This window comes from Gobius niger, assembly GCF_951799975.1.
Source record: "Gobius niger genome assembly, chromosome: 24".
Lineage (NCBI taxonomy): Eukaryota > Metazoa > Chordata > Actinopteri > Gobiiformes > Gobiidae > Gobius > Gobius niger.
The window spans coordinates 6,654,214-6,666,124 of record NC_136875.1 but is presented as its reverse complement, the minus strand read 5'-3'; the positions used below and the strand labels follow the sequence as shown (position 1 = coordinate 6,666,124).

The following is an 11,911-nucleotide window of genomic DNA, read 5'->3' as shown; positions in this document are numbered from 1 at the left end:
TTTCATTCCTTTCGCAAAGTTAAGGAAACACTGTTGTGATGTCTTGGTGTTTATCACAGAGCGTTGTAGCATCAACTTTCACAGTTTTCCAACTTTTATTGCAAAGGTTGTTGACCTCAACAAAGGCACGTGTTAAAAATGACTTATAAAAGGGCTGATGCTTTTCAAGCTACTACAAACTACTTTCAAAATAATCTAACGTGGCATTTTCTTTGAGTTAAAGGTCCTATATCATGCAAAATCGACTTTTTAGAGCTTTTAGCCATGTTGTTATGCTATTTCCTTATCAAAAACACCCCCAGAGTGGTTTGTGGCTTCATTCACGCAGCTCTCAGTAATCCTCCTGAATCCTGCTCTCTGAGGCTCCGCCCTCTCCTGGTGAACGACTGAGTGTTCAGTTGTGTCGTAACAGCAGAACGGAAGTGCTCGACGTCTGTAATGTAATGTCTTAATTCTATGCTTACGGCCGGATTTTAATTTGTAAAACAGCGTTTTCATTATTTCTGTTATAAGAAAGAAAGAAAGAAAGGAAAAGAAAAAAGAAAAAAAAAAAGGATGTGCCCGAGGTGCTTCCAGGTCAGCTGTGGCCAAAACAAACACATCGCCTTGAGCGTCTGAACAGATCAGTCATGTTTGCGCTGCAGCTGTGAAGATGGAGCTCGTTATAACCTACTCTGGACACACCTGTTCTTTATTCTTAACTAACGATCATGTCACGGAGAAAAAGAAGCGCGTTTGGCTACGAGGACGGGAGTTTATTCAACCTTTTTCAGGAAGAGGCCACTCGAAGTTTGTTTTCTCTGGGATTCTGCGACTATCACCAAAATATTGTTTTTCTGTGACTGTCACTGATGGATGTTTGGTGAACCTTCACCAGAACCAAAGTGGATTAACTTTTATAACCAACGCAAGTCCCATAATGTAAACAGCGATGGAGCAGAGGGTGAGTCAATCCAAACGCGGGTTAGCTTGTGTGTTAGCATATTAGCATGTGTGTGTTAGCCATTTATGAAGCTGTGTTGCAGATGTCAACTCTGTATAACTGCATCGTGAAGCAATTTCACTTATTGTTGTTTATTTATATTACGGTAAAGTTGTATGTGCGGAGAGAGGGGGCGGAGTTAACTGAATCGAAGCATTGTGTCTTCCGGGTTCGAAAAATACCTCCAGAAAACACTTATATTTATCACAAAAATGAGTGCTCAATAGTGGTAGAGGTACAATATATCATATACATGCCTATACTTAACTTTGGAATGGCTAAAATAGCAGGATATAGATCCTTTAACAAATGCATAAGGTAAAGTCACTGTAGGTACTGCAGTGCACTACAATTGTTTTTGATTTTTGTTCTACTAAAACTAGGCTTTTGTCATAGTTAACATTTGTTTTAATGTATCATTATATTTGCATAGATAGAATCAAATGCAAATGTATAGCCTATAAAATAAAGTAACTATTATTATATGCAGTTATTCACGCTTGACATCGCCGTGTTTGGCCCGCGACCCACAGGCGCTTTTTAGTTTTGGATCTCAGAGACAAAAAGTTTGGGCACCCCTTATTTATTGGATGAAATATTAAGCAGTGTGTCTTTAATCCGCCATCAAAATGAGCACGTTGGTCTAAATTGTTATAATGACACCACAGATGACGGGAGGTAAAGTGCAAATTTTATCTTTATTCTGATTTCATTTTACAGCAGAAATTGTAAAGCATTCAGACATTTTCCACATAGAAGGGCAATATTCAAAACACATTGCATTGGCCTCAGCAACAAAATATTCTTTTAAAAACATCAACGTTTTGAGTGATGCTCGTGCATGCACAATTTTCCCAACAGAAAAACTGGGGGGGGGGGGGGGAGGTTTTTAAAAACTATTGATAAGCTACCAAAATAAAGGATCTTTTTTTTTTTTTTTTTACTTTTTTTTTTCTCGATGACAAAGACAGAGGCATAATGGAAGTTTCAACACAATCGCAGGCAAATTTTCGGGGGTTTTACAGTTAATGGAGGAACACAGGGAAGACAATGGAGAGAGGAGGAAGGGAAGTCTAGCCATAGGTTTCTATAAAGAGTCTATCATTCTAGCATGCAATGTGGGTTTTTGGCCACGCTCTCTGTCTGTTAGATATGAGACCTTTCTCTCCAAGGCGGACGATACCTTTGTCTACTGACTTGTCTATATGGCATCCGTTGTTTTTATTTACGTCTAACTCTACGTCTTTACACTTACCATCCGCTGCTGATAACATACTGGATTTTTATATATTTTTTTCCAAGCGCTGTAGGCTCGTCGCTATCGCACGTCTATTGAAGTAAGTGTGAGTATAGCAAGCATTTGTCTAGCTATGTTTATTTCTATGAGTACAATCTCTATAAAAGAGCCGGTATATGTTTGCGTGAATGGAAGATGGCGGGAACTGAAATTTTTTTCCGAAAAACGGTGAGCGCTCCTGGCACTTTTTCCCCCCAAAAAAACGTGGCTGCTGTCGAAATCGCACTTTCAGTCGGCCGGCCACGTCATTAGGTACACCTCGGATCATCCTCCCAAGGGCAAATCAGGCAGAACAATAAATAAAAATATTATGACCTTTTACACTTACTGACTGAAATTCAAACCCCCTTTGTTTTTTTTGGAATATCAAAAAAGGATGGAAACATTCTTATACACATAAAGCTCGACTGAAATGCGTTGTTTTGTTGATAAAAGTGTGGGGACCAACGAAGCACATAGCTGACGAGCTTTGACAATAGTTTGGGTCAAACTGTGAATGGTAAAATGGACTCAACTTGTATTTTCTACCTTTATCCGGCCCAAAGCACTTTACAGTGCTGGGTTTCGAACCCACAACCTTCTGATCACAAGATGACCCACTCTACTAACGGCGCCAACGTCACACTGTATGTAAAGCGTTTAAGTAAAATAGAATCTGCTATGTTAGAAATGTATTAGATCTAATTAGAAATAACTGTATTTTTCTGGTTCAAACATGACTTGCACCCACATTTATTTTGATCAATTGTAGCTAGATCCTTTTTTAGACCCTTTGTCAGAGCTGATGTAGGTGGTGATACTTGGAGGGCCAAACATATAATGCTGTGGTAGTACCTACATTTATCCAAATCGGTTGACTGATGTACTATATAGTACCTGTTCTCTGGACTACACAGACCCTGATCCTCTGCATTGTTTCAGTGTAGATTAAAATAGGACTTTGTACGTTTGTAAAGCGTGACATCACACACAATAATAAACTCCTTCCGGGTCCAAACTGTTGAGAGTTCCATTGACAAACACAGCAAAAAACGCAACTCTATCTGAATCTCCTGCTGAAATAACAACAGGTAAAATGTCAATATTGTTCTATATTTCTATAAGGAAAAAAAATATGTGATATTTAATGCAAGAATAGCACGACTAAAGAAAATCCAGAGTAAATATAATATGTCTTTGTGATTAGATGTTTAGAAAGAGCCTTGTAGTCGGCTCTACACAGGTTAAAATAAGCTAAAATCCGTTATAGTGAATACGACCTAAGCGCTGTTGGACCTGGAAGTGATGACATCATCCCTTAACAAATGTCAAAATCTCACAGTGGAGCAATGCAATGATTAAAATCTCCAGGAGTTCTTATCGTTTGAAACATGACAACACTAATTGCACAATAGAAGTTTGGAGAACATGAACTTCTAACAATGACATATGGTTACGTTTATAATCCTACAAAATGTCCCTTTGCTGTCAAATATTTCCCATCTATAAAGGTGTACCTAATAAAATGGCCGGCGAGTATATCCAAAACTTGACATTGGATTTTCCCATTACCTTTCCTTTCGCCTCTTGGACCCTCATTGAGGCACGCCCCAAACGTCACCTGGCTATTTTTCGCCGCAACCAACAATCTTGTGCGTTTAAGACAGGTTTATAAATAACAATATTACCACTTAAAGTACATACAGAGTATTCAAGTAGAAGATTCTATAAAATAACTTTAGTTTTGTCGATATAGGTTCGTCTGTAACAAAACGTCGAAAATACCTGAAGCTGCAGGTGTCGCTAGCTGCTTCTTAGTTAGAATAGAATAAATAGGCATTCAATCTTTAGCAATAGAAATGTGAATACTACTAAGGTCATTGTACCCATATATATTCAATAAATGTACCGACAGTAGGAGCAGTTAGGAGCAGTAGTTGTAGTAGCAGTACTACACATTCAATCTCCCCATTCTTCAACCCTGAGTAAAATCTATGGGAAGGAGATTTTTGTTCCCAAAGACAAAGGAGAGAGAGTGCGTGTCTGCGAGTACATTTAGATAAGATACATTTGCGTACAAAAAAAAATGGGAAACACTATGGAAAAAGTTGCGTCGTATCTAATAAGCCGTCTTTTCGATACTGCCAGGACATTTCATTTGATTTTTCGCAAACTGTGACACTCAATTGGTGGCTTAGGGGCCTTAAAATCGACAAAACAGCAAAGATGTATTCAAGCATGTCAGTTCACTGCCCTCTGCTAATGTCTCTGAAAACAACAACCAAAGCACGGAAATGAAAATGGACGCGAATGTCTTGCGATTTGCTCTCGTACACCAAATTTCGGGCGACCTTTGGCGTCACAGTTTTTTCCCCGATTAGCTCCCACGTTTAGGTTAGGCTTTGGAGTGAGCTGTTTTGTCCTACGTATCTTTACCGTCACACCCGTGGTCTACGCCAGTGTCTCTCCCAGTGTTTAAGCTCAAATCCACCTAAAAACCCTTGAACAGAGGCCGATAATCTTAGCGTTTTAGCGACCGTGGCTAGCGGCTAAAGGCTACCTCTATGCTACAATATTCAACACCAGGCTACGGCTCTTTGCTGATAAGAAGTGTGTACTCGATTAATTGTAATGGTGATGGTTTTAGTGACTTGATTGGTGCGCAGTATTTCTTGTTCGATCAGAGCTAGCTGTAGCTGGGAATCTTCTGCTCTTTTGGCCCGAGACGCATTCACGTTTAACGCGATGTTGTGTCGATCATAGCGATAAAAAGGAGAAACGGCTTTGATCCTAACTTATGCGGACAGCTAGCGAGTAGTCCGGGAGGCTTTTCAGAGTCCGTTTAGCCTGCTCACTGTATTTTTCATATAGCCGTTAGCATGAGCCGCCAAACATCGCAAATTCAGCTGTTGTCAACCCATCGACTACATATACAACTACGACTACAACAAAGCCTAGCTAGAAATCATGAATGAATGTACAGATACACATCCAGTGGCCACTAAAAATCATCTTATAATACGTAAACGATAAGGAAACCACAGACATTATATAAATGCCATGGAAAGGACATTCGTTATCATGGGCGCCAGGCTGCCTTATTGATTTGTATGGGAATGGAACAGGCTCAGATAGCTAAAAGCATTTTTCATAGTGTTGAATGGATGTTCCTTTCGGTAGCCTTTGATTCAGTTTCCGGAGGAAGGTACAGCATGCGTAGAAACCTTGAGCTAAAGCTATTTGATTTGGCTTAGGCCGCCGACCACAATCGGCTCAGGGGAAAGTCAGATCACGCCTTCCCAATCGAACCACCCGGGTGTACGTGGGTTTGGACGGTCCTGTTCTAGTCTGGCAGGGCTCGACGTCCGACCTTCCCCTCGTTTACGCAACTGCAATGAATCACCGCTGGAAGTCTCTCGAACCGCCACACAGTTTACCCTAGTCCTAGACTTTATCAAGCAGCTGATATTAGCAGAGGGCAGGACATGGAAGAAGTGCCAATTGTCAACAAGAAATGCAAAAAAAAAAAAGTTGGCCGCAGTAACAGCTCAGTTTGAAACATCACCAATTGAGAATCACAGTTCGGACAAACTGAAAACAAGCCTAAACAAAGTATACAGCGGTTGACATTGACGTGAACAAATTACTGTTGTCTCCAATTGCTGCAAAATGCACAATATTCAACACTTCCTGCAACACAGCATTACAAGGCCATTCATCCACGCTAACACTTTGAATAATTTTGACAGAAAAGGAAAAAAAAACAAAAAAACTGGCAATCATTTTGGAGGACAAACGACATTTTCATGACATGATCGTGCACATTTTTTTAAACATTTATTGAGCAGGCACTTTCTAAAGAATTCGAGCTTTCGAGACTTTTGTGTTCGCAATGGCAGTGGGATGAAGAGAATGGGAAATATAGAGTGATATGCTGAAATACTGTACGAGAAGAGGTGTACACCAGGCTAGATAACACCGAACGTTATTAAACGGCTGAAGCATAGACCACATTCGAAAGAAGAGCCTTGTTTTTGCCTTGGAGTGGTACGGGTAAGCTTACGGTAAGTGGTGTTGGTGGGTAACGTATTGGCAACACATGACTTTGTTAATGACTTGGTTGCAGACACTGTGGGGACTTTGGGAGTCGAGATACCGTGGTCGCCCTCTGCTCTTGACAGAACAGCGGAGCCTTCTTTGGAGTATAAATATTGCTAAGGACTTGTGTTTCAGAAGAGCCCGTTAGCCTAAAAGTAAAGGCGGTGTCATGTCATCAATACTCAAAGTGGCTGTGTATTAATATATATTGTATATATCGATACAATGTGATCGATAAGGCCATCTCTAGTTTGTTCACTATAAAAAGTAAATATCAAGCATTGGCTTAAATGACTAGAAATGAGGAAATGTATCTTGTTTTGAGCGGTTTTCACTCATTTAGACACTTTTCCTGATCGGACCAAGTTTACTTTGCTTGTTTGAGGACATTTCACACCAGTTCTAGGGTAAATCTCGCTTGAAATAAGAAAGCAATTTTACCAATGAGATAAGACCAATTTTCTTACCCCATTAGCAAAGAAAATGACCTGAAATAAGGACGAAATGTATTGAAACGAGTCAGAAACTTTTCAGAAGAAGTGAAATAATCTAGGACAAATGCCCAACAACTTCTTAACTAGTCAAAACAACTAAAATTTGGATTATTATGCTCAAATTGAGATGTTTATACTGATCTAGTTAATTACTTTTTGCAGTGTTCACAAACATTCTACTTATGTCTTTAGTGCGTCTGGTGCCTCTTGTTTGTCGTGGGAACTGATTTCCATGACATCGGGTATCAAGGGAGATCCACCTAACCAGAGCCAGTGTGAATCACCCTAAATGTCCCTTTGTTTCCATGGGATCTTCCAAGTAGAAACCTACTAATCTTGTCGTCTAGAGCTCTGCAAACGTGCTAAAAGACAAGCGATTCTTGTATTAGTTTAGCAGCTCAAATTGTGTGTCAACAAAACAAATATTTTGCCAAAGCCAAACAACCCTACCACTCCACGGCGAACAAGGCCTCACTAACTACTTGAACTAATCATAACCTCTTCCTTGCATTCAGTCGTATCAAAATCATTGTCAAACGTGCCGCCATCTTGGACAGGTCCACGCTTCATCTGTGCCTTTACCATCACAAAAATACCTTCTTCATAGAAACTGTTCATCTTTGAAAATTGAAGGTGGGCTGTAGAATCACGTCTGTCACATGTGTCATGTGGATTTGTGGTTTCCTTGATTCATTCCCAACGTGTTATTTCTAGTAGGAAAAAAGTAGCATTCATTGTTATTGGCACAACTGGCAGGAAAAAGGGGTTACTTTTTGCTATAGCCAAGAAAACAAAGCAGATTTTTTTTTCTTCCCGTGTAGCTAACTTCCCGTTTTCTAGTTTTTTTTTTTCATATTTGCATGCTTTATAAAGAAAATTTGTACCTATATTTTGATAAGCGTTTTTAAAATCCTGTCACAGTCCATAGCCACTAAGTTCTTTTTGCGTCATGCATGTAATTCCGTTGTTCAATTTTTGAAATATGTACATTATATACAAATACAGCCTTCGTTTTGTATTGCGCAGATCTCTTCTTAAGTCTTTATAATAATAATGGGCTTAAAATAATTTATATTCTTCTTAAATACAGTCATCTTATGAAAAAGTTGCAGGGAACCGCCCGACCCCTCCCTCCCCCTCCCCGTCCGATACCTCGTAGTAATCGTATTTACAAGTATAGTCCAAAATATGGTGGATTTGAAATATAAGGGGCGTCGTCCTGTACAGAGCTATAGCATCGGGACCAAGTCAAGGCAATGGCAACGTTACTCTTCGCGCCTCGTGGAAACCAACGTCAGAGGTATTTAACGAACAACATTGACTGATCGGGACAATTTGGCGTAACACAAAGGGAGCAGGGAAAACCCCACAGGTGTCTCGCCGCACACCAGGCGGACACTTTACTAGGTACGCCAGCAGCGAATCGCATTCGACCAATCGGCCAGTGACAAAGGAGTGGTGTACTGTGGTGAAGACCTGACGAAGTCCTGGTTTAGAGCCGGTTTAGTTTGATTTGATTCTCTGAAGGAGTTGAACTTGAACTTGGAAGGATTCAGGATACAGGATTCAATGCTGATACTTGAAAAATATCTAGCATTTGCTCTTTGAGGTCATCCTCTATAACTTAATTTTTTCATAATAATAAATATTCAACAACAATCTTTATATTTAACAATCCAGAATGATATAAGAGCTGCTCATATTAGGTTTGGACAGTGAACCATCGTTTTGTGCTTACAATATAAAAGTCATAAAACAGATCTAATCCACACAGTGAATTATGTTTATGTAAATCAAAAAAGTATCAGTTTTAAAAACTAATCTCAGTAGATGATCTTTGATGTTTATTGCACTTCACTTTCATTTGCCTTGTGTAGCAGTAGTTTTGTTATCTGAGTAAGTTGAGTCCTTTTCAATTAGAAACCTTGGCTAAAATCATGAAACAGAAGCCTGGAAATTCCAGAGCGCTGTAGATTTAAAAACTCTTTCATTGCATTGGTTTCAGCAATTGACGGTCACAAAATAAATCCTGACAAGTTTTAGAATAGTTTGAAGAATATCCGCTTCTAAACGGACTAGCGTTGACTAAAAAAAGGGAACCAAACAAGGCTGTTCTCACAGTCATGTTAACTTCTCATGTAGTTTAGGCTATTACAGTCTATTGACAATTAAAAACTAATCAGAGAAACTAATCTCAGTAGATGATCTTTGATGTTTATTGCACTTCACTTTCGTTTGCCTTGTGTAGCACTAGTTTCGTTATCTGAGTAAGTTGAGTCCTTTTAAATTAGAAACCTTGGCAATTGGAACCTTGGAAATTCCAGAGCGCTGTAGATTTAAAAACTCTTTCATTGCATTGGTTTCAGCAATTGACGGTCACAAAATAAATCCTGACAAGTTTTAGAATAGCGTTGACTAAAAAAGGGAACCAAACAAGGTTGTTCTCACAGTCATGTTAACTTCTCATGTAGTTTAGGCTATTACACTCTATTGACAGTCTTTGTCAGTTTTGTTTTCTGAGTAAGTTGAGTCTTTTTAAATTAGAAACCTTGGCTAAAATCATGAAACTCAAGTCTGTAAATTCATTGCAATTTATTATCACAAAATAGAACCGCAATAAATCCTGACAAGTTTTAGAATAGTTCTAAGAATATCTAAACTGACCCGACTCCGAACTTTGCAGTGTTGACTAAAAAGGGAACCAAACAAGGCTGTTCTCACAGTCATGTTAACTTCTCATGTAGTTTAGGCTATTACAGTCTATCCCAAAACAAACATGTCTATTGACAATCTTTGTCATTACAACCAAATTTGGATTCATTCTGAGGACTCGAGAAATGGATAGAGCTTAGGATTCTTGGCACATTCCATTATGATGAACCAACGGAAAAATGGAAAATACTGGAGTTCTGGTTCAAGTTAAAGCATTTTGGACACTACAGTGTGCTGAATTTACCTGTAGTGACCAGGGTTATTCCATGGCTCATTTCTCATATTGTTTTTAGCTAATATTAGCATTCTATGGCAGTTTTCTATGATAACACTGAATTAATAACACCCTATCCCTAACTCTATTACAAAAAACAGGTCTAAACCGTGATGAAAACAGAGCAAATCCATTCTGTGGCTTGAAGCTGAACCTAGATTAGACTCGAACTAAACCAGGACTTTGACGTTGAGGCGTTAAACCAGTCGTACCTTCTAAAGTGGCCCGCCTGTGTACGCAGCTTGCAATTCATACAAAACATTTCCCAGATTCTCCTTTTTGCGAATAAATAATTTTCACCATAAAATAATAAACTTAAAAAAATAAAATAAAAAAAAAGTAAATAACTAAAAAACAGCACCCGGTGTTTGATCAGTTACACGTTTTCACATTACGTAGGGCAATAATAAGGATCAGGTCAAAGAGAAGATGAAAGACAGAAGAATTGGAGACACAACTTCCTTAACCCACGAACACACATAGAAATCACGTAGAAAAACTGAAAACAGCACTGAAGCGTTTTGGCAAAAAGCATGCAAGAGCTCCACAGCCCAAGTACATGCATTTTTCAGAATCGAAACGGACGACAACGCGACGCACACACCGAAAAAACGTCCATGTAACAAAGAAACTTTTTTAAGACATCGTTTTTTGTTTTTTGTTTTTTTTTCTCCACCCCCAAAGAACCCTTTTTTTTTGAGTCGTATCAACGGTAGCAATGCCCCTTCGGAAACATACATTCAAGTGCGCGTCCTCCTTTTTCGAGTCCGGGTTGAGTTAAAGTGAGGAGAGTAATGACGAAGAAGAAGAAGTAGAAGAAGAAGAAGAAGAAGCCTGTGTGCAGTCCCGGGTTTGAGTTTGACCTGTACACGATGAACTGGAAATTATTTTTGCGGATTCTAGGAGGAGGAGTAAGCGGAAAAGTCGTCGCATGCAAATAATGAGTTGCTGATTTTTTTTTTTTTGGTTTATGTTTTTGTATGTTTCGAGTATTTGCCGATTCCTAAAAACAAGTCGAGCCACGGGATGATTGCAAGTAAAAGCGCAAGTGCAATGGTTTTGGAAATATCCTTGAGTCATGTTTTACAATTGGAATGCAAATGTTTTTTTTTTACAAATCCAAAGAAAAGGGGCCTAGCATCGGATCAGTGTTAATTTTGACAACATATTTTATTTTAGTTTTAGTCCTAGTCTTTTGACTAAAATTTAATTTAATTTTAGTCGAGATTTAGTAAAAAAAAAACGTTTCAATTTTAGTCTAGTTTTAGTCGACTAAAATTGCATGTCAATTTTGTCGACTAAAATGAAGACTAATTTAGTCGACTTATATTGATAATATTCATTATAATCATATTTAATCGTGGTCCTCGACTTCATGGAGCTGCTCCACATGAACAAAGCTCAGAGCTGATCCTTTGGCAGTGAATTTACATGATCTGAGGCTCTTTCAGACGCTCAATAGAAGTTTGGATGATTTTAGTCTCTCCTTTTCATTTTTATTTAGTCTTATTTTAGTCATTTTACTCATAGTTTTAGTCCCATGAGAAACTTTTAATTTAGTTTTAGTCCAATTTTAGTCGTCAAAAATATCACTTTGACAAAAATTAAGACTAAATATTTTAGTCGACAAAATTAACACTGCATCGGATAAAACACCATCCAAGGTAGGCTACTAGAAAACTGCTGAAAATGTATTTTGATAACATTTCCAAGGGGCCGTCTCCCGAACCCCTCGATAGGTCATGTATGATGGGATTCGGAGTCTTTTGACATGAAAGGAAATTGGCCTCCCTCAAAGCGAACTTGCCTACCTCGTGCAAGCTCTCAGTCATCCATGAGTCCCCAGTGTTAGTAAAAGTTTCCAAAGTGGTCAATCATTCTGGGTTATACGAGTTCCTCTGATCTCACGCCTTTGCTGCAGAATGGAAACACTACAGTTGACTCCACGAGACTTCTACGAATATACATAGAGAGGGTTTGCAAAAAATGACGTGAAGAGCAGTCGAATAAGTGTCAACGCTGTGTGTCATGACAATTCAACAAACAGGAACATTGCGGATTCTGTTGTAGGATAT

The 11,911-nt window shown here is 38.9% G+C and overlaps 1 long non-coding RNA gene across 1 annotated transcript; it reads left to right on the top strand.

Moving 5' to 3' along the window:
- Positions 1-9,257: 9,257 nt before the first annotated feature.
- Positions 9,258-10,561, top strand: LOC306982333. Its single transcript, XR_013794186.1, has 2 exons — positions 9,258-9,287; positions 9,561-10,561. It is a non-coding gene; the product is annotated as an uncharacterized lncRNA (long non-coding RNA).
- Positions 10,562-11,911: the final 1,350 nt, after the last annotated feature.